The following is a 22779-nucleotide window of genomic DNA, read 5'->3' as shown; positions in this document are numbered from 1 at the left end:
GGCGTCAAATGAATCTTCTCGAGGATTAGCCATTGATACAGTACACACAGGCGTAGTTTATTGCAATGATAGAATTATTACAGTCTTAACAGTTGATCACAGCGGTTCGGCACTCGCGACGCTAGTGACGATGTTCTCGGGCTCAATAACGAATCCGCGGCCAACGGGATGACGACAGAACGTTCACACAAAGTCTAAGTCTGAAAATAATCACTGATCGCGAAGGCGTTACTCCTTGATCGATGAGATCGCGAGCGAGAATGCCTTTCCTGTCTCGATGATGCCACAGAGGAAAACTATAATGGGGTGTGTCTAAGGACACGAGATCATCGGATTCGTCGAGAGAAACCTTCGTTCAGAAAGTAAGGGAAATTGGCGTTGCTGCTAATTGGTCAATCTCTATATCGGTGGTTAGAAAAGGATGTTAGCCGCCCTCGAGGGAAAGTTGCTAGTGGGAGACGCCGTTCGTTAAAAAATATGTCTCCCCTATCTTCCCGTAGCTGGGACAAAGACTGTTTGTCTGTTTGAAGGACTTTAGTTAACTAAACCTTAAGATTTATTACGGGCCCTCGGGCTAGCCGAACATGTATTGCGGAGACGCATCGACATCTGGCAATCATCTTACTCGAAGAATAGGGTCTGCGTGTGGCGAGCCACGGGACAGAAACCGTTGGAATGTTTACTGTCGCGTGTCGCCACGAATATTTCTTTTAAGGAGAGCTATAGAATTACTCCATACCTTGTTAGGCAAAACGTTCATCCCGTGACCGCGGCTACGTTCGGCGACTGGCTGTCGCCTCGAGCCCAAGCTCATTATCACAATTCTCGAATAATTACAATCGGGTTGAATAACTACAATTGTTTGATTACAGCTATAGTAGACTCTAGGTTACAATGTTGCGGGGTTATCCAAAATTCCAAAGGCTCCGGTGTTCTTTTCATCTCCGACATATATATATATATATACTCGAAAACAAGGTACATTTGTGATATTTGTTCCTATTGATGATATATACTTATATATTTATAACAATAAAACAAATCTCATTTATACTACTTACCAATACGTACGCATATATGTATATAATTACAATCCAAGTAGTATTCATAATATTTATTTTCACTGATAACAAGTACGTAAAACCTAAAATAAAACAAAGGTTTTAACAATAAAAGGAAACAAAAAAAAAAAGAAAAAGGGGAAGAAGAAAAAAGGAAAGAAAAAAAATATAACGTTGTTAGGGAAGTGATACATTTACACTGTACATGAGAGTGTGTGTGTAAGGGCCAGAGGGCGTCAAGGTCTTAGTGGAGACAAAAGACTGTTGCCAGATGTTAGAAGAATCTAGGATAGTCGGTTGGCGACCAGCGTGCGTGCAAGACGTTCTTCAGAGAGTAATATAGATGTATAACTGTTGTGTGGGAAATGTAGGCAATAATTTGTATTCCCATTTCCTCGAATTTCCTTAACAAATATATATAAATATAAAATTTTCTTTTTCTATAAAAGGTTATTCCTATTTCTGATAAACTCGAGAAATGAAAACATTATACCATGATACACTGACACAAAGATACACCACACAGAAGAAACTAATAGAGAACGCTTTAAGCTTGGCAAACTTACCGCCCGACGAATTTGCATACACCATAACCAAAACCCAGGACACATGGCTTTGATCGCAGGAGAAGCGGTCCATATAGTCAAATGCATTCCGGTACAAGTAAAGGTACGACATACAACAAAATGCTACTCGGAACTACCCGTTTGGCAAAGGAATCGCACCACAGGAACTCCGCCCGGACGTGCGCCAAACGTGGCGATATTCAGCACCATCGTCGTTGGCCACGAGCGGAATGTATACCCAAAAGACCTCGATGCACTACGGGACCACGTCATGTTCGCGGTAGAAAATCTGCAGTCTTGAACGCATTGGCCAGAGGAGCAACAGGAAAAACAATCGTCCCTGGAACAGTAAACATCCTGGGAATGATGGACAAAACACATTAACGACAATAGCGAAAAATACCGTATCAAGCTTATGGACTGGTTTTATGGAATTTGGAACTGTCAGTGCAGCAATATTTGGAATACTCGCAATATTTAAACTAATCAAGACAATAATATATATAGCCGCACACGGATACCAGTTACGTGAAACTTACGAATGCGGAATCGCCCTATTAGGAGCAATATGCGGCTCAGTCACCCACCCGCTACTATACCTCAAAAGAAGACGAAATATCGATGATCAAACTGCACAACCTCAAGGGATATCGATAACACCGGTAGTCACTCAACTACCAACGACATCTACGTCCGCCTTGAGCGAACTCAGAGATACCATCAGTCAAATTTCCTTTGGAAATTTGAACTCCAAGGGCGGGGGTGTCACGTCCCGCGCTCCGTACGCGCCGTAACAAGAACAAGAAAACCATTCTATACAAAACACGCGAATAAGGATTTGAATGCACAAACGAACACACGGCACTACGAAACAAAAGGAAGGATTAACAAAACGAGGGCGATTGACGGATCCAACCAATAAACAAAATACATATACACACAATTCTAAATAAACCAGGAAATAAGAATAACTACAAAAGGGGAAAATAATTGAAACGCCAGGAATATATATATATATATAAATATATTTCAATCAATCAATTTGGAGAGTTACATATAAGTATAAACATATATGCCGAACATGTAATAACCTAGTAAATATTAGAGACAGTGCTTCCAATACTATGCAATAAATACAATATTATCAATTTATGAAATATAAGTATACATGAAGTCAAAAACTAATAGTTTAACGAATACATAAAACATACAATATTGTATTATTAAAGAAATGAAGGTTACATTGTCAGAAATATATATATGTGTGCGAATTCTATCAAACTGATAATCTTAGATACATACTTAAAACTAGCCTACATTCCGGTAAAGGATAAATAAATAATTGACATTTCATTTCGTATGAATACTACACTGCCAGGAGAAATATGCATATGAATACGTGTATATATATATATATATATATATATATATATATATATATATATATATATATATATATATATATATATATATATATATATATATATATATATATATATATATATATATGTATGTGTGCGCGTATGTTTTATATTATCGAATACTCTATAAAATAAACTACTCAAAACAATAAATAACGCAATCGAAGAATTACAAAACATTAGCCATATTAAAATGACACACAACATAAATATATATATATATATATATATGTCGGAGATGAAATGAAAACCGGAGCCTTCCCTATGCAATTTTGAGGAAGCCTTTTAATGCTTTAGCCCAGATTTTATCATAACTGTAATTAAGTAATTGTCATCTGTAATTGTTTGACATTTGTGAAAAGCGAAAGTGGGTTCGAGGTGACAACTGGTCGCTGAACGTAGCCACGGTCACGGGATAAACGTTTTGCCTGACGAAGGTGTGGATCGGTTGTATTGTTCTCCCTAGAAATCACATAGAATTGTACTTTAGAGATGTCGATATAATGGGACACACGTTGTATGAGGAATCAATCTCCAGACAGAAACTGCCTAGCAACGGCGTTTGGATCTTTCTCGATGTTTCCAAGGAGTATATAACAAACTTCTGACAGATATTGCCTAGCAACAACGATTGGAACTTTCTCGATGTTTCCAGCGAGAATATAAAAAACAAATGCAGTCGGATTACGAAAAAGATTTTAATCAGAGAGCATTCGTGTGATCGCCTTGGAAAGTGATACATCGAGTAATTTTCCGAGTGATTCAGCAAACGTATTTTTTGTGTTATAAAAATTGTTTAAAGTTTTCCCGTTGACCGTGGATTCGTTTGAACCCCGGATCATTGTTTATAGCGTAAATTAAATTCAATATTTGTAAATTTATCAATCGTTAATTTTCATTATTCGTTAAATTAGTAAATCGTAAGATATATTATTCGTTTATTTTATTGTTCGATAAAACTTATTATTCTTTAATCTAATTAATAATCTAATTTATCATTTGTTAATCAATCATATCATTTATAAGAATTCATTATTCATAATATTTGTAAAACCTTGTTTAATCGTGTAAATATATTCTCTGTTTTGTAAAACAATGGCTAATTCAAACGAAGAATCGTTACGCGCCTTAAATCCTAATGTTAACCCGACATATATATATATATATATATATATATATATATATATATATATATATATATATATACGTATATTCACACGAACAATACTTTTGTCACTTTAAAACAATATTAATAAATAAATGTTGTAATTGCGGTAGAATAAGGAAAAACGAGCGGCACACGGAAAATTACTTCGATATCAAGCAAAACTAAAGACCCGTCACTATAACTTTACTGATGACATTTATGAGCAGCCATGTTAGATTTACACGCGTATTGCGACAGGAATATTAGGGATTAATGGAAGTCAGTCGCGAGAAATAAATCATGAAAACACATTCTTAACACTTTTCTTTAATAAAATCAGTGCGCAACTACAAATGTAAAAAATATATATATGTCGGAGATGAAAGAACACCGGAGTCTGTAATTGAACAATTGTAGTTATTCAATCCGATTGTAATTGTTCGAGAGTTGTGATAATGAGCTTGGGCTCGAGGCGACAGCCAGTCGCCGAACGTAGCCGCGGTTACGGGATGAACGCTTTGTTTAACAAAGGTATGGAGTAATTCTATAGCTCTCCTTAAAAGAAATATTCGTGGCGACACGCGACAGTAAACATTCCAACGGTTTCTGTCCCGTGGCTCGCCACACGCAGACCCTATTCTTCGAGTAAGATGATTCACGCCCCTAACCCTAATTCTAATGTAAACCCGACATGTATATATATATATATATATATATATATATATATATATACATATATATATATATATATATATATATATATAATTAATTAAAAAGGGGGAAATATAAAATTAAAAATACATATATTTAACAAACATAAAATAGATATCACATTTAAAAAAAAAAATATATATATATCATACATAAAAGCAAAAGACATATAAAAGGAAAAAAATAATAATAATAAGGAACCTCTGATGGAAATGCCTCCGCAAACATTGTTCGAACGTCGATCACCGAAACCTAGGGAAACAACAAGAAAGGGAAAAACATCAAAATCGCAAACACAATCATAAGCGTACCCCCAGCGGACCACCACCCCGTGGGGGATGGCATAAATAAGCAAAGCAACGTAGAGCAGGGCTCATTATTATTCCGGTGAACATTCTTATTACGTCCATTGCTCATTATTATTCTGGTGAACATTCTTATTACGTTCATTGCTCATTATTATTCCGGTGAACATTCTTATTACGTTCATTATTCTTCGTTCATTATTCTTCGCTCATTATTATAGTGATCATTGTTATTACCGTTCATTATTCTTTGTTCATTATTATTGCGATCTTCGTTATTACAGTTCATAATTATTTTGTTCACTCTTTGTGTTCATTGTTATTACGTTCGTTATTGCGCTCATCTTTAGAAATTTTGTATAGTATTTTGCGCTTCGGTGTCTTTAGTTTTTCGGTCAAGAAAAGAGAGCCGCGACTAAGTAAAAAGAAAATTTTATCTTTGAACGCGCATTGTAATTGCGGTATTAATCCAGTTAGGATTAAACGCAGGTTTAAGAATCGAAGACCACATGATGGCGTGTTTCATCTTAGCCGGCCTCGTGGCGGACCCAAACTACGCGACATATCTTAGGACGGTGAGACTCGATAAGAATCTAACCTCGAGGGTCGTGAAATCCGATCTCCTACTTGAGGAAAGGAGAATGGAAGCGGCCATGGGTCCCTCCGAGAAGAACAGTGCAATGGCGGCTTGCAAACAATCGAAGACCAAGCCCCAACAAAATCAAGATGGCGCTAAGAAAAAGCACAAAAACCCTTAGGATAAAAAATGCTATAAATGTGGAAAACGAGGCCACATATCGTACAACTGCCATGAGGGAAAAGAAGACAAGGAAGAGAAAGACCCAGAAAACAAAGTGGAGAAAGGATCGGAAGATAAACCGAGATCCAAGGGACTTATCTCCACACTGGCTTTATCATCTATCAACCACGTGGAAAGGGACAGGATCAGCTATCTTGACTCGGGAGCCTCAAACCATATGACCCCGGATAGGTATCGGTTCGTGGACTTCGTGCCTGCGACTGGACAGATCCGGATTGGTAAGGGGTACCTGGAAGTCAAGGGAAAAGGCACGATCGTCGTGAAGATGACCAAAGCCTGTGGCGGGTGGAGTCTATCCTTGTCGAACGCCCTGTGGGTGCCTGAATTATATGTAAATCTAATCTCGATCACTCAATTGGCATGGGGATGTGGTATTTAACTCAAAGGTAGGAGACAACGTGTACTACCTAGAGACAATACCACCTGAGAGGCATGTAGCAAACGTTTCCATGGAGAACGATCAAGAAGAACCTGGAAATGATGACGACCACGCCGAGGTTATTGAAGCTAAGGCGTACAAAGGTATCGCGTCATGGCATGAGAGGTTAGGTCATCTACATGGGGACGCGATGAGAAAGATCCCTGTGAGGAACGTGAAGGAGGGCTCTAGGATACATGAGGAACCATGCGGGGTCTGCGTGAAAGGGAAAATGACAAAAGTACCATTTCCGAAGACAGCCCACCACATGTGTCAACGTCAGAATCATCAGTAGGAAGAATGAAGTACTCAAGTGCTTCAAGGAGTACCAGGCGGAGGTGGAGGCTTTACACCAATCCAAGATAAGTGCCCTTCAAACAGATAACGGGGGTGAGTACACAGGAGAAAACTTCGAGAACTACCTGAAGGAGAAAGGCATCTTACACAGGAAAACTGTTCCTAGAAACCCTGAACAAAATGGGGTCTCTGAACGAGCGAACAGAACCCTGGTCGAGATGTCCAGATGTTTACTCATCCAATCTGGACTCCCTGACTATCTGTGGGGGGAGGCTGTGAACACGGCATGCCACATAAGAAACCTATGCCCATCCGCTGCCATCGGAGACAAGATCCCACTGGAATTATGGAAGGGTAAGGGATGTGACCTCCAAGGGGAGATAAACAGACTGAGAGTGTTTGGATGCAGAGTCTGGCATCTAAAGAGTCCAAGCGGAGGAAAATTCGAGAGCAGAGCGGATGAGGGGATATTTGTGGGATATGACAGACAGGTCAAAGGTTATAGAATTTACCTACCGAAGATCCAAAAGGTGATAATATCCTGTCATGTCAGGTTCGAGGAGAACACGTTTCCCTACAAGAGCGCTAAGGCGGAAACTAACCATATAAAGGATAAGTCCTCGGAATGGATATGGGATGTAGAAACCTTTGAACATAGGGGAGAAGCCGGTCAAACTGACGTCGAGACACAGAGTGACGGAGAAAACGACGAAGGGGAAACCGACTACTTTATGGACAGTTTAACGTGTGAGGACAATCCAGTGAATACTGTGAGTGTACCGTTTGTGCCGAGGAGGTCGGCAAGACTACACAAACCAAGAATATGTGATTGTTGTGCTCACACTGCGACTGTTTGTAAAACTCAAAACGTGTGTGTACCTGTGAATGTGTATGAAGCCCTGAGGGGGCCAGACGCTCAAAAATGGACTGATGCAATAAGGAAGGAACTAGACAATCTAAAAAGTAAAGATGTGTGGGACATTGTGCAAAGACCCTTAAATAAAAACGTTATAGACTGTAAGTGGGTGCTTGTGATAAAGAGAGACCCTGATAGGTATAAGGCTAGGCTAGTAGCTCGGGGATTCTGGCAGAGGCCTGGAGTAGATTATTCAGAAACCTTTAATCCAATAGCAAAACGCAGAACTCTAAGAATTCTGCTTGCTCTATGTGCGAAAAATGAGTGGGTTTACGAGCACATCGATGTGGAATGTGCGTATCTCAACAACCCTCTGGATGAGGATATACACATGGAGCAACCAGAACTCTTTAGATTTCCAGGTAAAGACAGAACTAGATTTGTGTGTAAGCTCAAAAAGAGCCTGTATGGACTGAAGCAAGCTGGAAGAATGTGGTTTAGACACATCAATAGCATTTTAAGAGGTATGAGTCTGAACCCATGAGTGAGTGGTCCATGTGTGTATGTGGATGCGTCTAAAAAATTTATTGTAGCTGTGTATGTGGACGACATCCTTGTGTTTGGGACGAATGAGTGGATTGAGATATTCAAAACTAGGATTAAGGACAAATTAGATGTTAGAATGCTAGGTGTAGACACTCAATTTCTGTTCATCCACCTGAGTAAGCCAAACAGCACCACTGTAGTATTCGATCAATCTGTACAGATAGGTCAAATGCTGGATCTGTTTGACATTACTCGTGAGGTTGGGGTGGTGGGAGTGTCGACACCGCTAGCTAGAGAATGTGAGGCTGGTTTTGATATTGAACGTGTTGAGCCTTTCGACAGTAAATTATATGAACAAGCTGTGGGGCACATAATGTATGTAGCTACAGTAAGTCCTCCTGATGTTGCGTGTGCAATAGGGAAACTAAGCCAAAGATTCGCGAATCCGACTGTATCCGATTGGAAAGCAGTGAAGCGGGTATTCAGATATTTACTAAAGACCAAAGACTTGAAGTTAGTATACCAAAGGACCGGGCAACATCTGAAGGTGTTTTGCGACTCGGATTTTGCGGGTTGTACGGTAGACAGGAAATCCAGGAGCGGGTATGTGTTCATACTCGCTGGTGGTGCGATATCCTGGCTATCCAAAAAACAACCGATTATAGCTCAATCGACGTGCGAAGCGGAATTTGTGGCAATGCAGGAAGCAGCAAGGGAAACAGTGTGGATTTCTTTACTGTTAAAGGAATTGGGTCAACTGTCATATTGCCCTCGCCCCTGCAAGATATTCTGCGATAATATCGGAGCTATTTCATGGTCAAAGGACGAAATAGTTGCTGAGAATTCTAAGCACGTCCAAGTGCGTTACTTTTACGTTAAGAACTGCGTATCGAGGGGGATACTAGATTATACTTATGTACCTAGTCGTGAGAATGTGGCTGACATTCTCACCAAAGGCTTAAATAGGATTAAGACTCAGCAATTTACCAAAGCTATGGGGCTTGTAGAAACTAGCGATCAAAGGGGAGTGTTGAGAAATGTTAAGTTGGTACGATCGCTGCTTACTACAAGCTGAGTTGGTACGACTTCTAACGACGCTCTTTTGTCTTAGAAGTCGACCACGTTGTTCTATTGACTTGGAGATTCCTGTGTGGTAAGACGTGTTATAAGACTGAAATATATTGGAGAAAACGAATCTAAGTGAATCGTTATTTTATAAACCCAAAACCTTATTAAATAACAATCAAAGCCATGTGTCCTGGGTTTTGGTTATGGTGTATGCAAATTCGTCGGGCGGTGAGTTTGCCAAGCTTAAAGCGTTCTCTATTAGTTTCTTCTGTGTGGTGTGTATCTTTGCGTCAGTGTATCATGGTACAATGTTTTCATTTCTCGAGTTTATCAGAAATAGGAATAACCTTTTATAGAAAAAGAAAATTTTATATTTATATATATTATATTTTTTTCTTTCCTTTTTCTTCTTCTTTTTTTTTTCTTCTTCCCCTTTTTCTTTTTTTTTTGTTTTTTTTTTATTGTTAATACCTTTGTTTTATTTTAGGTTTTACGTACTTGTTATCAGTGAAAATAAATATTATGAATGCTACTTGGATTGGAATTATATACATATATGCGTACAAAATCCATTTCTACATGTTAGATATAATAATATAACAATACTACGTAGACTAATACATAATAAAATATCCTTTTACTCCGGTTATATTTGTTACTAACTCTCAATTAATCTATCTTAATTATTTTCTAACCACTTTCTATATTTATCAGCTATTTTATTTCTTCTTGTTAATCTGCGAAATCCATGCATGTACACTTCCTTGTATGGTGATTGATTGTTCACGAGGTAAGTTGCACTTTCACTGTTTTCGTTATTCGTTGAACTAACACGTTTTACATTCAAACAGTAATTGGAACACTCGTAATAAACTTCTTTTCTTTTTCCAAGTTTCCGCTATCTGTGTCATTCGACGAACAGTGCCACGCCTCCACAGCACCGTTATAACATTTAGCGATGCTGCTCTTTGCATTAAGGCAATTGAAGTTAATTCGTTCGTTTATTTTCAGCTGGTACATGGTGTTCCGCAAGCAGGGAGCCATAACCTATTTTGCATGTAGACCTTCTTGTATGATGATTACTTGTTTACAAGGTAACTTTCACTTCCCCTCTTTTAATTATTTATTGAATCGACATGTTGTATATTCAAACAATAATTGGAGTACACATAATAATTTTCCCTTTTTCTTTTTAGGTTTTCGCTATCTGTATTATTCGACGAACAGTGTTACACCTCCTTTTGATTTATCCATAATATAATTATAACATTTAGTAACCTTGTATTTTGCACCGAGACAATTGAAACTAATTTATTCACTTATTTTAGGTAGCTGTCATACATTGTATTCCACGAACAACGATCCATAACCTATACTTGCACGTACACTTTCTTGTATGTTGATCACTTGTTCACAAGGTAACTTTCACTTTCACTAGTTAATTGTTCATTGAGTTAACACGTTTTATATTTAAGCAATAATTGAAACACGTATAATAATTTTCCTTTTTCCTTTTAGGTGTTCGATATCTGTAGTATTCGACGAACAGCACTATAACATATACTACCGCACTACGTTGCCCACTGAAATCGCTTTATTCATTGCTTATTTCGATTATGCGCTAGTTTTAACTTGTTTAAATGCACCGTTCGCGGAATCCCTTTTACTTCGATCTTGACGTTTTGGTTCTGCAAGATTTCTAGCACTTTGTATGGTCCAGTATATTGATCGGAGAATTTTCCTTTACTGGGTTCTTTTAGTAAATATATCGAATCTCCTACTTTAAAATCTTGGGGGTTGATTCGTCGGTCGTAATATTCTTTTGATCTTAGTTTGGATTTTATCAAATTTTCTCTTGCCATTCGTTGTACGGTGTTAATTTTATCGAACAGATCTTCGACATATTCTGCGTAAGTTGGTTCCATGTTCTCTTCGATTATTACTTCACCAGTAGGTTCTCTGGCTAGATGTCCAAAAACTAATTCGTGCGGGGAGAATTTCGTTCCTTCGTGTACAGAGGTATTATAGGAAAACATAGCTAATTCTACCCATTCGTCCCAATTTTTGGAATTTTCAATGTATAATTTGAGATATTCTATCAGCACGTGGTGAGATCTTTCGATTGAACCGTTACTTTGTGGATGATATGCCGTCGTGGTATATTGTTTGATGCGGAATCTCTTTGCTACTTTCTTCATTAGTGAGGATGTAAAGTTCGTTCCTTGATCAGTGAGAATAGCTCTCGGTGACCCGAAACGACAAATAAATCGCTTTACATGAACGTCCGCTATCTCCGCTGAAGAGATTCCTCCTAGTGGAATCCCAATTGAGTATTTTGTTAATAAGTCTTGGATAGTTAATATATATTCGTTTCCCTTTTGGGTTTTTGGTAATGGACCTATAATATCCATACTAACCTTATCGAACGCTTTACCTGGTGTGTCTGTAAGTACCATTGGTTGCTTTGCTTTTATTCTTGTGAGTTTCTTCAATTGACATTCCTTACATGTTCTTACGTAATCTTGAATTTCCTTTTTCATATTTTCCCAATAGTAATGTTGTCGTATTCTTTGATAAGTTTTTGTTATTCCTTTGTGTCCTGCTACGCTTGATTCATGTTTTTCTCGTATTATGTTGTTCCGCGCTTCCACAGATGGGGTAATTACTTCCCCAGTGCAAATGGTGATGGTTAAGGTTTTTTCCGTAAATATTTCCTTTAATTTTCTGATTGTATATCGCCAGGGTATTTCCTCCAAGTTTCCTTTGCTAATGCTGAACGAAGTTAACTGTTTTTCATTTACTGCGTCTAATAGAGATCTTAGCGAGTTTAATAAATTTTCTGGTGTTATTGGAATATTTCTATTTTCCTTTATCGGTAGGAATACAATGTATTTTCCAGAATCGTAATTCAATCTTGCTTTTTCTAACATTAAATCTTCATAACGAGGTAATTTTCCCGTTTCCTTCATTTGTAAGGCTCCTTTATCTATCGGATTGCCATGTATATCTATAAATACTACTTTATGGTCATTTACTCTCGCAATTGAGTCTCGGGTTTCTGAAATTCTTAGTTCCGCAATTATCGTAGGTCTCGTGTCCTTTTCTCGTTGTTGAATTAGTTCTGGAATTACAGTGGAGGTCTCTTTTTCGCTTGTTGTATCCGTGCCTTCTTTTTCTCGATTGGTTATTTCTCTATCTGTACTTACATCGATTTCTGCTAATGCTTGGTCTAAATATTTTATGGGGGTTTCTTCTATTGTAAAATGTTTTCGGGTAAAACCCTTTCCTTGATTTTTAGAATCACTGGATTGAGGCAAGACGTGTGGTTTAGCTTCGAATATGGGAGAGTCTTCGGTTGACGTATCTATTTCGAATCTTTTTGAGATAGGATAGCGAATCGGTGAGACTTCCTCTCTCTTTCTGATTGGTAAACAAACTTCCGGAGGGTTCCTAGATAATGCGTCTGCGTTTGCGTTCGCCCTGCCTTCTTTGTATACAATATCAAATTCGAAGTCCGATAACTTTAATTTCCATTTCCAAATTCTTGAAGTAGTATCTTTGATAGAATGCATCCACACTAAAGGTTTATGATCGGTTACGATGGTAAACTTTCTTCCGTAAAGATACGGTCGGAAGTGCATTGCGCTGTAAACAATTGCCAGACACTCCTTTTCTATGGTAGAGTAGTTTTGTTCGGCGGGATTTAATAGCCTTGAGGCATACGCAATCGGCAAATCCTTTCCGATTGGCCCTTGACTCAGTACACCGCTTATTGCATATCCTGATGCGTCTGTAGTAAGGTTAAAGGGTTTCGAAAAGTCTGGATATTGCAGGATGGGTTTCGTCACTAACGCTGTCTTTAAATTATTGAATGCGTTTTCTTGATTTTCTGTCCATTTAAAGGAAGTGTCTTTCTTTAATAGTTGTGTCAATGGTTTCGCGACATTGGGGAAATCGGGGTATAAATCTTCTGTAATATCCTGCTAGTCCCAGAAATTGTTTGATATTTTTCGCCCTCTTTGGTCGTGGAAATTTTGATACGGCTTCGACTTTCTTTGGGTCGGGTTTCACGCCATCCTCACTAATTATATGTCCTAAATAATTCACCTCGTGTCGTAAAAATTCGCACTTATCAGGTTGTAATCGTAATTTAGCTTTCCTCAGTCTTTCCATTAATTTATTAAATTTAATTTCGTGTTCTTGGAGAGACGTGGAATAAAGCACTATGTCATCCAGATAGACGAATAGTTCTATTCCTTGCAGACCAGATAATATTGAATTCATCAAACGTTGAAATGTTGCTGGGGCATCTTTTAATCCAAAGGGCATTCTTTTGAATTGAAAATGCCCGTATGGTGTCGAAAATGCAGTTTTGTGGGCATCTTCCTGTGACATACGGATCTGGTGAAAGCTCGATGCCAAGTCAAACGTGGAAAAATATTTTGCACTTCCTAATTGATCCAATATTTCTGTAATGTTGGGTAGTGGGAAGGCATCGCCAATCGTTTTATCGTTCAATTTTCTATAATCGATGACTAATCTCCAGCGCTTATTTCCTTGCGAATCGGGTTTTTGGGCACAATCCATAACGGGGAGATATATGGAGATATTGATGGTTCCACTACGTCCGTATCTAGTAGTTCTTGGACCTGTCGATTTATTTCTTCTCGATGTATTGGTGGATATCGATACTGTTTAGTATTGATGGGTATATTATCCGTTGTAATTATCCTATGTTCCAGAACTTCGGTTGCTTCCAATGTATCTCCTGGAATATGAAACCTATCTTGATTATTACGAATCAATTTTTTAGCATTTTCCTTTTCTTCTTCGTTCAAATGTTCGAGTCGTAGTAACTCATTTATTTTATCGTATCTACTTTCCTCCGATCTTAGAACTGTATTGCACGCTGTCCTAGGAAGCGGGGGCGGGGGGGGGGGATTTTCAAATTCTTTAATTACCATCGTTGGTGTTGTAAATACGTAATCTCTCGAAGTAGTATTTATTACTCTTATGTAACCTTTTCCTTTATGATTCCTCACAACTGCATTACCAAGATAGATTCCCTTGTTCGGCTCGATTCTTGGAATAAATCCCTCTTTTATCTCTGGATTAGCGATATTAATCGAACACGTTATTGAACTTCGCTTCGGTATAATTATTTTTTCTTTAGTATCGAAGGGAATATAAATATTTCCCCATCTGATATGTTTTCCCTCATAATCTAAACGAGCCTTACAACCTGCAAAAAATTCGGATCCTAGGATTCCGTCTTGATCGATTAGCAATGAATCATCGACTACATGAAAAACAACCGGATGGCCCGCAATCTGTATTACCGTCTGCCCTAAGAAGACCAGGCTCGTTGCCGTAATTCCTCGCACTTCGATTGATTCCTTTTCGTCGATGATGGCTGAATCGAGTATAGCAGGTTTCTTGATAATGTTGATTTCCGATCCAGAGTCTAATAATAAACTCGTCTTAGTCTTTAGATCTGGGGAAACTATTCGTGCAGTTGGGGTCGTTGGGGAATCGTTAAATTTTATTGAAATAATTCGGAGAGGTCGCCTTCCGAATCTGAATTCAACTCCTGATGATTTTCCTTCGCCGGTTGCTTGTGCTTCACTCTTTTCCTTTTGCCTTGAGATTCTGGATTCTCTGTCTGTGACCTCGTTTGGTTGTGGGATGACTCCCCCACAATATTTAGTGGTTGTTCGTTCGATCTTATGGTCGGCATTGCGTTCGCTCTGTCTCTCGTTATGGGTGGTGGAGTCGATCTCGCGGGGATGGCTGTCCTTGTTGTGTTTGTTGCCGTCGGCGCCGGTCGCCTGGTTGCCGCCTGTACTCTTGGGCGATTCGGCGTATCGTTCCTTCGTGGCTCGCCCCATTCTCCCGAAGGACGTGTTTGGTTTCCCGATGGTCTCGAAGCATAGGGTACGATTAATTCGGCATCTACTCGGGCTTTAAATTTGTAACAGTCTTTCACTAGATGCCCGGGTTTTTTGCAATAGTTACACGTGATATTTTGTCTTGTAGAATTCAAAAAATTCTGCGATGGAGGTAGCGATCTTCGATCTTGGCGGTTGTTCCTGATATTGTTGTTAGTGTTCGAAGGATGTGCGTTGTCGCGTCTGTAATAGTTCGAGGGTGTCGGTCGTTGGGGTCGCGTTCTATCGGTTATTTGTTTCAATTCGTGTGTTGCTTTGACGGCTTGACGATACGCATCTTCTAAAGTATGGTACCCTGCTATTTTTACTCGCACATATACCTCGTTCGGAAGTCCTTTAACGAAAGCTTCTTTCGTTTCCCAATCTATAGTATCTTGGATATCGGGGGATATGATGCCGTAGTCGCCTCTTTCTCCGTCCATTATTGCCAATCTAAGATTTCTAACGCGATCCATATAATGTAATATGTCTTCCCCGGGTCGTTGAAATATCGTTCCTAATTCCCCTTTATATTCGTTAAGAAATTTCTTTGGGCCGAATAGATCCTTTAATTTGTTTCCGAAATCGTTTAGACTCATTAATTCTGTGTCTTCGATGGCGAGGAGCGCGTGTCCACGGAGCTTATTTACTAACAATTTTACCAATTGAGGTTCTTGATATCTGGGAATCATATTTCGCGCGCGTTCACAAGCTCTTAGAAAGTGGAATACCGATGGTCGATATCCGTCAAACACTGGCACCGATTCGATCGCATCTTTCAGCTTAATTGGCTGGGTATGTCCACTCGGCTGGACCGTCTCTTGTTGCGTTGTCGGCGGCGATACGGGTGTTTTAGGTTCTTGTTTTGTTTTAAGTTCGAATAAGCCGCTTTGTAATTCGGCGAGTTTTGCACTCATATCGCGAAAGTTCGCATCCCATGCTTTACGCTTTTCCGACAATATCAAAACCATTTCTTCGTCCAACGATTCCACTACACTCGCCATTGTTTCTTAAATATTTGTTAAATATATATATTAATCAAGATAGACTAACTAAATATTAACGACAAGACATGACTGAACTCGGTGCAAAGGAATAAAGTTATGCTACACGAAATAACTGGTAACACAATACACAAAACATTAACTAAATTAAACGAGACTTACATAAATGCAAGTCACGTATAATCGAAACAATGACTATTGAAATTCGGTAACAATACAATCCATGCTATCGCATTAAAGTAGCACACGGTATTGACACACACAATATCATGAAACACAAAACAATATTACAAAACACTACTAAATAAAATTATAGTGATTAACAATTAATTAGTTATTTCAGCAACACGTTACTGTTGACATTAAACCAGCGCCATACCAAAGAGACACGCGAGCGACCATGTTGAAAAATTCGTCGCGCGCACATACAAATAACAGCCAATGCAATACAATACAGCATCATAATAGCAATGTTAGGTACTAATAAAAAAAAAAAAAAAAAAAACAAGAAAAAGGGGGAGAGAGTTAAGGAAACTATATATAATAAATAACAACTAACATAATTATAACATATTATATATATTATATTATATACAGGGATACAGTATTCGTACAAAGGAACAGATCCAAACGAAAATTATATATATAAAAAAAAATAAATAATATATATATGTAATATCGTGATATAATATATTTACAAGGAATGGATGATACAGATGTTAATCGGACAGAAAAAGACGATTGTTGTTCAACCTGAACTATTCACACCAAACGTACAGAAAACAGCACAACTAAATAATTAGATAACGACTCGACTTTCACAAAATGCAATCAACACTCTCTCGGCAACGCCACTCGCAAACTCCGTTTGTTGATTCCTTTTCTCCCGTCCCTTGGCAACCGCTCGTGGCCAAGATCACGTAGGTCTCCTCTTTCCAAAACTACGCGATCAAAAACAATCGCCTCGGCTCTCGCGACATTCCACGCGGTTCACCCGCCAACTCCCAGGCCTCTCACTCACGATACTACACTCTGCCATTCTGCAATAACATCTGCCCTCAGATGTTGCCTTCTATCTCGCTGTCATCAGATGCGTCACTTTCGGCGTTTATGACCCAAGGTTTCATAAAATCAGCAGTAGTTGATGACCGTTTTGGCCCCTCATGCTCTCCTACCTTCTCCACAATGTAGCGATCATTCCGCATTGCTCGCACTATCCGGTACGGACCCAAAAATCTTCCTTCCAGTTTTAATCCTGGGCCAAACTGCGTTCTCTTTATGGCCACCAACTCTCCACTTAGGTACTGTTTCGCACCTTTTCTTCTTTTGTTGTAGTGCCTCCGATTTTCCTCTTGAGTAGCAGCAATTTTCCACCACCCATTCTTCTTCAACCAATTTTCGGATCTGTGGGTCTTCTTTAGTTTGCATCTCGACCCCGACAAGTAGCTGGAAAGCAGTTTTTCCCGTGCTCCTGTTTAATGTAAAATTCAGGTATTTCTGTACTTGGTCGACATGTTTATACCAATCATCGGGTTTAGGGGCAGTCAGTTTACTTAGTAAAGGTATGAGTGTCCTGTTTACCCTCTCTACCTGCCCGTTCCCCCTCGGCGCCCCCGTCGTGACTAATAAATGCTTTATATTTTCCTCTTCGCAATACTCTTGGAACGCGTTGGATGTGAACGCTGTTCCCCGATCAGAGATAATTCGTCGTGGGTTCCCAAAAACAGCCGCTTGCTTCTTCAGTCGATCGATAACATCCGCGGTATCAGTAGATCTAGTAGGATAAAGCCACGTAAACTTCGTGAACGCATCCACTACTACAAAGATGTGTGCGTATCTTTTCTTTGTAGCTGTCATAGGGCCCGCATGGTCAATATGGTAAGTGTCTAACGGTGTGTCACCTTTGTCTAACGGATTTAGATATCCCTCTTGCTTGCCCAATTTTCGTTCGGCTAGGATACAATCGAGACAGTTAGATACCACATGCTCGACCTTTTCACGTAGCCCCTTAAACCAAAAGTCCTTCTTGACTATAGCTTCTGTTTTGGTGACCCCAAAATGCCCACGCTCGTGCGCCTGCCTGACTACCTGAACCTGCATAGCCTTCGGTACTACTATTAACACATCATCCTTACACTCTTTATACAAAATATTGTTCCTTATTACATACCCATCGACCTGATTGCACGTTGCGGCGTCTAAAATCCTACGGACTTCAACGTCCTTGTTCTGTGCACTTCTCAACCGTGCAATCAGCCCGTCTTCACTTTCCGTTACATACATAGTGCTCGGCAGGGGGGTTCTACTCAGAGCATCCACATGCTGCGTGCTTTTACCTGGCCTATGACACACCTGATACTTAAACTCGTCTAGTAACAAGGCCCATCTGGCTACACGCACACACAAATCTTTCTTTTTCATTGTCATAGCAAACGCTTGGCAATCCGTGACGATAGTAAACGGCATACCTAACAGATATATTCTAAACTTGTTCAACGCTTTTACAATTGCTAGTACTTCCAGTTCGTAACTGGTGTACTTTGCCTCGGCGAGAGTTGTTTTTCCGCTGGCAAAGTAGACCGGATGGAATTTTCCATCGTCCAGATCTAGTTGCATTAAAATTGCTCCGTAACCCTCTGCGGACGCGTCTGTATGCAACTCAGTCTCCGCGCCCATTCTATACAACTTTAACACTGGTTCGTTGACAAGCGCTGTTTTCAAGATTTCAAAGGCCTCTACTTCTCGATCGCCGAACTGAAATTTTACCTCCTTTTTCAACAAATCCGTCAAAGGCTTAGCAATCTTCGCGTATCCCCTAATAAATTTTCGAAAGTACCCCGTAAGTCCCAAAAAACTCTGAACCTTTTTAACAGATGTTGGCTTGGGAAAGTTTGCTACTGCCCTAGTTTTATGTGTAGACGGCCTTATGGTATTTTTTGAGACTATATACCCCAAATATTCAATTTCCTGCTGCAGAAAACGACATTTTCCCCAGTTTATAATTAGCCCATACTGCTCAGCTAACTCTATGACCATTTGCAAACGTTCCCACGCCTCCTCTAAATTCTTTGCAAGAATAATAATGTCATCCATATACACGATAACAATACCTTTACCTACTAGTTCCTTAAAGATCATCGAAATATACTTCTGAAACACAATGGGTGAAATCTTTAAACCAAACGGCAACTTCAAAAATTCATATTGCCCCGATGGCGTAACGAAAGATGTATATTTTCGGCTGTCTTTGTCTAAACACACGTGAAAAAAACCATTCTTTAAATCCAACGTTGTGAAAAACTGAGTACCTTGCAACGCATCTAAAATATCATCAATTAAAGGCAATGGGAAATGTGGACACTCAATAAGTTCATTAAGCTCGCGAAAATCAACACAGACTCTGATAGAACCATCTTTCTTTCTAACTACAACTATGGGACTTGCATATTCTGAGTTTGACGGTTTTATTGTGCCTTCATTTGTCCATAATTCCATCAACTCGTCCACCTCTTTTTTCTCCGAAGGCGCCAATCATCGCGGCCTTCGAACCACAGGTTTGTCACTCTTTAAAACGATTTTTGCCGTTATCCCAACGTCCCGCTTTTTCTCCGGCCTATACCCCCTAACGATATCGCGAATCGCTTCACGATAATGCGGTTCCCGTACGTGTGTTAGGTCTGTTTCGTCGGTCTGTTCTACCACGTTAACTCTAAACACATCCGGCACGTCTTTGTTAATCTGTTCGTCAAGCCGCAAGAAAGTCACTTCGCCTCGTTTAACCCGTAACTCTACCTGATCCAGAAAATCAGTGCCTAACAACAGGCCGTGCTTCGTCAATATTTTGTTTGAAACAACGTGCAAAGTGATTGGCAGTTTACACCCATCAACCGTCATTACCTTGGTGAATTCACCCCAGGTCTCATTGCCAGCGGAACCAACACCGTCGAACTTAAGCGTGCATTTACCTAGGGGTGGTGACCCTAACCTCGCATACTCGTCTGATCGAATGAACGTGAGATCACTACCCGTATCCACTAGTGCCACAAACCTACAATCATCTATCGCCACTTCCTTCACATACTTCCCCTTTTCGGATCTTGACACTACGCAAGTCTCTTTCGGTCGTGCCGTACACCTCGCTGCAATATGTCCAAATCCGCTGCACTCGGAACACCTAACACCTTCTCCCCTCTCCGGACACTTAACACTTAGATGATCCTCACTACCGCAAATGAAGCATCTTCTTTTCTTCATTGCATCTACAGATTGACTGGGCTTCCCGTTCTTCTGGGTTTTAGCCGGCTTCACAATCGACTTTACTCTGCGACTCTTCTGCTCTTCGTACATCACTAACCTCTTCCTCAACTCTTTGATTGATGTAGCGCCGTACAATATAGCCTTATTGTTCTCGTCGTCTATTATTCCATCCACGATGTATTCCACCTTTGCTTCCTCCTCTATGTCCACATGGTTGGCTATTTCGAGCATGCGGTACATGTAAGCCAAACATGCTTCATCACTCTCCTTTTTTGTTTCTTCAAGTTTCTGATGTACTTGCCTACTGTTGACCTTCCTCGAAAATTCTTTCACTAGCCCCCTCTTCAACTCATGCCAAGTCCTGGCATGACACTCGAAGCTCGCAAATATTTTCGCTGATCCCTTCAGCAGCTTCCTCGCGTAGACTGCCTTCTGCCCATCCGACCACATGCACGTATCAGCGACTTCCTCGAACGACTCGAACCATCGTTCGACATTTTCACCTTTGTTGCCACTAAACGACTCTAATGCATCTTCGACGTCTCTAAAACTCAGTGTCGAACCAACACATGCCCTTCGACAATATTCATCACGGTCCTGATACACCCTTCGCGTACCTCTCTTGTATCCTCTTGCGTCTTTTTTGTCATCTTCATACTCACTTTCGTCGTCGCTTTCTTCTTCCGACGATATGTCATTACCATCCATGGCCGCTTGTAGCCGTGCGCGTAATTCTACTTTTCTTCCCGTCGTTTTTAAACCCAAACTAGCGAGGCGCTCCTTCAACTCCTTCGTATTCATTTTCTCAAAATTTTCATCTTCGTTACAATCACGCTCAGCTCTCTGTACATATCCTAAATCTCGTTGACCGGTTAGCTCTTCACCGCCCGTCGATCCCTTAGGATACGATTGTCCAGCCCTACACGCCCGATTCAGCCTTGCAATCAGCACTGACCTCGCACCAGATATAGGGAGGTTCATTCGCGCGAGCTTACTCCTCAGCTCCTCCAGCGTCGAACCCTCTTCACCCGACAATCGTTCGTCCCCGACGTTTGCCATTTTTCACACTACACAAACTTAAACAGTCAACGATATCGTCTTTTATCGCACCGCGTACCGGTAAATTCACAACTAGCTCGAATAGCTCTGTTAAACCGTTTCGTTTTCTGTCTTGTCCAATCCCGGACGAGCCCCCAAAAATGTAATATCGTGATATAATATATTTACAAGGAATGGATGATACAGATGTTAATCGGACAGAAAAAGACGATTGTTGTTCAACCTGAACTATTCACACCAAACGTACAGAAAACCGCACAACTAAATAATTAGATAACGACTCGACGTTCACAAAATGCAATCAACACTCTCTCGGCAACGCCACTCGCAAACTCCGTTTGTTGATTCCTTTTCTCCCGTCCCTTGGCAACCGCTCGTGGCCAAGATCACGTAGGTCTCCTCTTTCCAAAACTACGCGATCAAAAACAAACGCCTCGGCTCTCGCGACATTCCACGCGGTTCACCCGCCAACTCCCAGGCCTCTCACTCACGATACTACATATATACATTAACTATTTTTATATGTGTGTACAGAACTGATGGCGAACTCATCAACCATTTTCTGAACGACGGATGGAAGAACATGAATAGCAATCCACACAGTGGAACTGTAAAGTATTTGTACGCCACTCACGAAACCAAACACTGATGCTATCCACCAGTAAACAAACAACATTTATAACTATGCATATAATTTTCACTTATGTTCACCACTATATATATATACACGCATGTTGTAAAGTAGGCGGTATTTATAACATTCACTTCCATTGATAATGCAAGTGACTCATAAAAATAAGCCGTCATATTTACCATTGCACGCACACATATATATATATATATATATATATATATATATATGTCGGGTAAACATTAGGATTTAAGGCGCGTAACGATTCTTCGTTTGAATTAGCCATTGTTTTACAAAACAGAGAATATATTTACACGAATAAACAAGGTTTTACAAATATTATGAATAATGAATTTTTATAAATGATATGATTGATTAACAAATGATAAATTAAATTATTAATTAGATTAAAGAATAATAAGTTTTATCGAACAATAAAAGAAACGAATAATATATCTTACGATTTACTAATTTAACGAATAATGAAAATTAACGATTAATAAATTTACAAATATTGAATTTAATTTACGCTATAAACAATGATCCGGGGTTCAAACGAATCCACGGTCAACGGGAAAACTTTAAACAATTTTATAACACAAAAAAAATACGTTTGCTGAATCACTCGGAAAAAATTACTCGATGTATCACTTTCCAAGGCGATCACACGAATGCCTCTCTGATT

The 22779-nt window shown here is 39.7% G+C and overlaps 1 long non-coding RNA gene across 1 annotated transcript; it reads left to right on the top strand.

Annotated features, from left to right (window-relative positions):
* Positions 1–10232: 10232 nt before the first annotated feature.
* Positions 10233–22403, top strand: LOC143304988 (uncharacterized). Its single transcript, XR_013061661.1, has 3 exons — positions 10233–10310; positions 10545–10634; positions 21998–22403. It is a non-coding gene; the product is annotated as an uncharacterized LOC143304988 (long non-coding RNA).
* Positions 22404–22779: the final 376 nt, after the last annotated feature.

The sequence above is a fragment of the Bombus vancouverensis genome, unplaced genomic scaffold (assembly GCF_051014615.1).
Source record: "Bombus vancouverensis nearcticus unplaced genomic scaffold, iyBomVanc1_principal scaffold0070, whole genome shotgun sequence".
NCBI lineage: Eukaryota > Metazoa > Arthropoda > Insecta > Hymenoptera > Apidae > Bombus > Bombus vancouverensis.
The sequence above is the reverse complement of the archived record's forward strand: the minus strand, read 5'-3'. Positions and strand labels throughout refer to the sequence as shown.